The sequence below is a fragment of the Anser cygnoides genome, chromosome 2 (genome assembly GCF_040182565.1).
Source record: "Anser cygnoides isolate HZ-2024a breed goose chromosome 2, Taihu_goose_T2T_genome, whole genome shotgun sequence".
NCBI classification, from domain to species: Eukaryota; Metazoa; Chordata; class Aves; order Anseriformes; family Anatidae; genus Anser; species Anser cygnoides.
Window position 1 is genome coordinate 107376746 of NC_089874.1, and position 6117 is coordinate 107382862.

The window sequence follows — 6117 nt, forward strand, 5'->3', positions numbered from 1 at the left end:
GTCACAAAGGCCACTCAGCAAACCTCACACATGACTCTACGCCGATGTGAACTTTTCATTCTTCCCTCCAGCCTGCTGAAGAAATTCTCCCAAATCCCCTCAAGTGGTGACAAGTGCTCTTAATCCTACTCACTGCCAGAACTCCTTTGTCCCCCCAGCCTGTTACAGCAGCAATCCAGGAGGAAGATGAAAGAGGAGGAAATAAGATTCCCTGACATGGCTTTCATGAATCCCAATCACTGAAAACAAGGTTGATGGATCTTTTCCTAAAAGCAAAAAAGCTTCTGTGCAATTGAATTTTTTCTTATTTGCCATGTTCTAATGGTGTCCCGTAACCACAGGACTAAAACCAATGCTCAGCTCCCTTCAGCTCAGGCAGAAATCAGGGATTTGCCGATAGGAATTGAGTAACAAACACAGGCTTGTTTTTTTTTCCTCCTTATTTAGTACTTAGTTTTTACAAAACAACTTATGTTAAAGAAAATTTATCTGAAATTTAAAGGAGTTCTCAACTGAAATTTTTTCACTACTTAAAATTCTCCCCTGAAATACTTCCGTCAGAAATTATTTAAGTCTGATTATCAATTTGTGACAAGATTTAGTTATTTCTGAGCTTTGCTTCTCAGCAAGCCCACATCCCACCTGCTTTATAAGGAACACCTGCATGATGGCCCAGACTCCAGTATGGCCATAGCTTCTCGCTCAATCTTCAGTAGCATTTTCACACCAGCAGCTGCAGGGCAGACTAAAACAAAGTCAGGAGACCCACGCGAAAACTTGCATTGATATTGGCCTGTTGCTTTTCAGATCAACGGGACTACATTCAATTCCCATTGATGTTAGCACAAAGTTCAAAATTCAAATCGTTTCTTAATTTGTTAGTTAACTTTGTGGCAATTTCAAATACCAAAGGCAAGATATTACCTAATTACTTCCTTCACATAAAACCACACATTTTGTTTAATGTTGAGGCTTTGTGAAAGCATGCAAAGTAGTTTTCTACACTTCTTAAAAATCTTAGCTCCTGATCTATTGCCACGTATTCTTGATGACAAAACAGCGAGTTGGTTTCTCCACGACATTCCCAAATCGAGCAAAATTCTGATATGAAAAAGCTTCTTCACATTGCTCTACCTTTCAGACTCCAGGACTTTCAGGATTACTGCTTATTACTTCTTACAGAAAACACCTTGACTGCCACCTCGCCATGTGCTGCCAGCTCCTTGTCTGTGTCCCTCTATTGTACCCTCTGGGTAGCAGGCAAGAAAAAGCATTGCAAACATTTCACATAGCTAATCTTTATGAACCAACAGTGTTTCTGACAAGCCATTACCTAGAAACTACGGCTATTACTGGAGGAAAGACATTTTTCAACTACGTACAAGGATACAGCAACAGCTTTAAAAAAAACTTGACAAGAACATTGTATGTATCACTTCAAAACTTTACACCAGTCTACATTATCCCTCAGCAATCTCAGTTCTCCAGGGAATAATTTTTCTTTTTTTCTCCTTACAGGCTTGCAGTTTGCACACATAGGCTGCAAAAACCAAGTTCTCTCCAGAAGATAAACAAGTTAACTAGCTGTAAGTAGCAAGCCTGAAGTTGTTTCTTAGGCTGATGAATACAAGACATTTGTTTACTGAAGCCAAAAAATAAAAATAAAATAAAATCATGTAATATTTATCATGTCAACAGGGAGCTCTAGTTTGCAAAGGAGTTTTGGCAGTAATGCCTTGAATTTCTTTTCCTTTAACTAATCAGTTATTTTAGCACTAATAAATTAATTTAAAATGTGTTGTAGAAATTACTACTGGATTATTTTAGCCCTTTCTCCAATTCCACTCTTCCTTTCACAGAAGTGTGTCTTCACCTTCGCTCACACCATGGGCAGGTAGCAAATTTGGCAAACGCTGGCTGCCGTGAAAAGCTACCACTAGGAAAACAACAGCTTCAGCACAGCAAAACTAAGTTATTTGGCACCGCTTCAGTTGAGCGAAGATCATATGAAGAAAAATGTGAATTAGGATTTCAACCACCCACCTGTGCCTGTTTATGACACTGTTTGTTCACACTACCCACACCGCAATGCAGGGATCGGTTCTAACTTCTCACCTCCAAGTAGAAGAGCAGAGTGGAAAGTTCACCAACCTTTCCAGAACGGCACATTTTAACATTAAAACACCTCAGCAAACAATGGTACCTTCCTCACGTCTGACCACATTTCTTTCCTGTACGGTTACAGACTATTTATGTTTGCAGTAACCATGATACCATCCCTTCTTTATAATCTTTAGTGCAACTCAGCTTATGACATGAAGACCATTAATATCTGTTATATTCCGGTTAAACTTAGCCTTGTGGAGTTACAGTCATTGAGTAGAGATGGCTAAAACTAAGTCATAAAGCTTCTAGGCTTTCATCTGCTGGAAATGCACCAAAACTTACTCTTTAAATATAGCACACTGTAGGCTGCTGGTGAGTCTCAGGTCCTTCACTACGATGATATATGTTTATTAAACACTTCTTTTCCCCCTTTTTTTTTTTTTTGGTAAACACAGGGAGCTCATTAAAGTTCTCATTCAAAATATATTTTCCATTGAAGACAGTCTACCCTGTAATCTTGACACCCAAACACCATTAGACCTTCAGACAAGTATCGAAGTCCCCTCAGCCTCATAGATCTGGAAGACTGTCTGCAACATCCCCAAGTAACAGATCACCTTTACAAAGCACACACACACAAAACAAACAAACAAAACCCCCCACAACTTTGGGACATCCAATAGAACATAGACAAGGTCTTTTATTTCCCATTTTCACTGAATATATGTTTTCATGTCAGCCAAAGTGAAAGCTAACACAGTTGGAATATAGTAAATGTCAATATTTAATCTGGCCTTTCCTTTCCAATTTTTCAAACCACAATGCATCATCTCAGCATGATTAATAACAACTCTTCTGTTGCTTTCCCTGAACCGACCTGAGGTATTTTTGTTGCTAGGTAATGCTTTGTTGTGAGCTGTCCTCCTAACATAGGAAAGATTAAGAGATCTCAGATGGAACCAAAGACGGCATGCCAGTAATCACAGCTGAAAGACGCTTGCACTTGACATCTTCAGATGGGAACAACATGTCTATTGTTTGGAGCCATCAGTCCTTTGCTATAATGCCTGACAGACAAAACCACCTACCTTGTCAAGAATTGGGAACCTTGTCAAGAAGTCATTTGTACTGATTGGATAAACAAAAGGGGAATCTGGAGCAGCAGGTTCATAAAACAAACAAAATGTCCTAGAAATGGCCTTTATTCACCATTACATTCCCGAGCAGAAAGGAGCTCTAAATCTACTTTAAGTGGTCCCAGGAGGATCCAATAGTCATAAAGAAATCTTACATTGACCTCGAGCTTCCACAGCAGCTTTTATAAGAATACAATACAGCGCTGCCAAAGGAGTGGGTTTAGCCAGAGAAAGGGGATTTTTAGCCAAGACATTCCTCCATCTGACTAATCCTTGGCTTTCCAAGAGCCTGTTGGAGCCACTGGCAGCCAATTCAAAAAAACTAACACCTTTTTAGTCCCAACCTACATGAGATAATATTTCAGCAGCCCCAAATCAGACAAATGTGTAGTCACATTGCACATTTCCTCCAGACTTTAACTGTTCCTTTGCCTGACAGTGGCATTTATTCTAAAACACTTTTTCCATGCAAGGATCAACATTCTTATTAGTGTATTTATAAAACACACAGCCGTATCTCTGAGTTTCCCAGCAATACCCTTGGCAGAAATGAAGGAAGCCAGACTGACAGAAAAGTTATACTCCAAGATTACTGTGCTGTATTCCTTGCCAAAGGGTAATTTGTCAGTGCAGTTGACAAATTGAAAAAGGGGAACATTTTTAGTGCCAGCCCCAGAAAACAACAGAAGTGAAAAACCACACTCACTCCCTCACTGAAAATATCACCATATAGCCTATAAAGTAAGAAAGGGAAATAAAAGGGGGAAAAAAAAAGAAGTCACTGCACCAAGGAACCTAACTCCTTAATCTTATATTCTTTAAGAATATTTGAGTAAACAGAAATGCATTTTACTTTTCCCACTTAACAAGCTATTTGCGCATTCTGGTGGCACCTAGGCTCCCATCAGGAGTCAGAGATCCTTTTGTGCTAGGCACTGTAAAAACACTTACTAAAAGGACAGACAGCCCCAAAGGCTTTATTATCTAGAATAAATAAATTACCATGAATTAAGACTCAATTTTCCAGCAGTGTGGGTAATTAAACACTGGAACAGGTTGCCAGGTGGTAGACTCACCATCGTAAGGAGTCTCGAAGAAAGATTGTATTTCTCTCCAAAATGTGCTTCCAGCTGATTTATAGGAAAAACTAAACTTCTAACACTAAAAGGGAGGGTCAAGTTGAATAATTAGTGTGATCAGTTCTGACCCCTGAACACATGAATCCCCTCTATTCAGCCTCTCATTGTGTTAAACCAAAGGCAGATAATTAATAGTACCGCACTCAACTACTACTAATACTTGCAGTTCTGCGTAAGGCAACGATGACAACCACAGTTCATAGCTTCATCCACTGGGAATAAGACTTTTATCCTGTTGTGCATCCCAGTTTTATTTTCTTCTACAAACCATGCCATGCCATTTGCAAGAGTCACTGGATAGGATGTAGCGATATACTATGGCAATACAGAGAATTTTACATCTTCAGTGCCTAAATGGTGCGTGCCATTCAGCCATAATTGATTACGTTGACAGCATTTCCCCCCATGTGGAACCCCAGAGGATTTTTTCGGAAGTGATCTAATGATACTTTTACTTTCTCTTTTAGCATAGCATATGAATAACAGGATTGAAGCTCTTATCTCTGCTCATCCACATGGACATCTTAAGATTTTGGTGTGGCCTCTGTTCAGACTTACCTTCTGAACGTGGTGTACAACAATTTAATCTACATAAATAGGCAGAGGTCAACATGAAGGGTACATGAATGAAATTCCAAGGTCATTCAGACCCTCAGATTCAAGAATCTAACAAAGTTCTTTGGGTTCTAAATCCTGTGAAATCAATAAAATGATTTCTCCATGGGCAATCCACCCAGAACATTATTTTCTACCATATATAACACTGTTACTCCCGGTTTAATTAGTACTAAACAGCTTAATCTTCATTACATACCTCAGTGTGTCTATGTAACTGCCTTGGCTACTTGGAAGCATTAAACTACTTGTCCCCAATGACTTCTTAAATGAACGGCATTCTTCTACTTCATGTCTGGAAGCTTCTCCTTCATTAGCCATATTACAGACCACTGTGCACAGGTGGTCATAAACAGGGTGCTACTCCTATACATTATTCATATGAGCTACCATATCAACAGAACTGAGAAACACAGAGTAACGTTATAACAAAATGGTTTTCTTTAAAACAGCATTCTTCTCCTGGATTAATACAAATCTCTGCAAGAAGGTTATGGGGGCCTAAGGGAGTGAAACTTCTTGGACCTTGGCAGCAGAAAGGCAGCAGTAAGACCTTCAAGATTATGCTGGGTTTTGTTATTGCAGCCTTAAGAAAAGCTGGCAGACTGCTTGCCACATCCCACACCCTTCCCACATCCCTGCCAGTTGTCTTGAAGAGCGAAGACAAATTAACCTTAAAAACCTGAGGTAGTCGGCCAGAAGCCGTGGAAATGCTAAAAACAAGGAATGGTTGAGCTAGCCAAATCACTTCATTTCCTTGGGCAATAGCAAAGAGAAAAGGGAACAGACAAAAACCTTTAGGACACAGGGGACTTTGGGTGTACGTATTATTTTTATATATGCATATATATCCATGCTTCAGAGAAAAGTACTTGCTTCCTGAATCAGAAAAGGGAAATAGACAAGAAAAGTTGCTGTTTCAGGTTTAAAGAAAAAACATCAGGAAAAACAAAACAAAACAAAACAAAGTAAGCCACACTCAAAATTCAGCAGTTTTCCCTTCCTTGCTTGAAAGCCAGTGACAGAGTATCAATTTTACTGTGTTCCCATTCTAGCTTGAATTCCAGACACAATGCAAAGCACAAAGAATACAAAACTATTCCCATCAAAGAAAAACAAAA

At 39.3% G+C, this 6117-nt stretch overlaps 1 protein-coding gene across 1 annotated transcript in view; it reads right to left on the minus strand.

Annotated features, from left to right (window-relative positions):
• The window catches only part of LDLRAD4 (low density lipoprotein receptor class A domain containing 4), a 247183-nt gene that overhangs the window by 103498 nt on the left and 137568 nt on the right, over nucleotides 1-6117 (minus strand). The gene's annotated exons all lie outside the window — the stretch shown is intronic.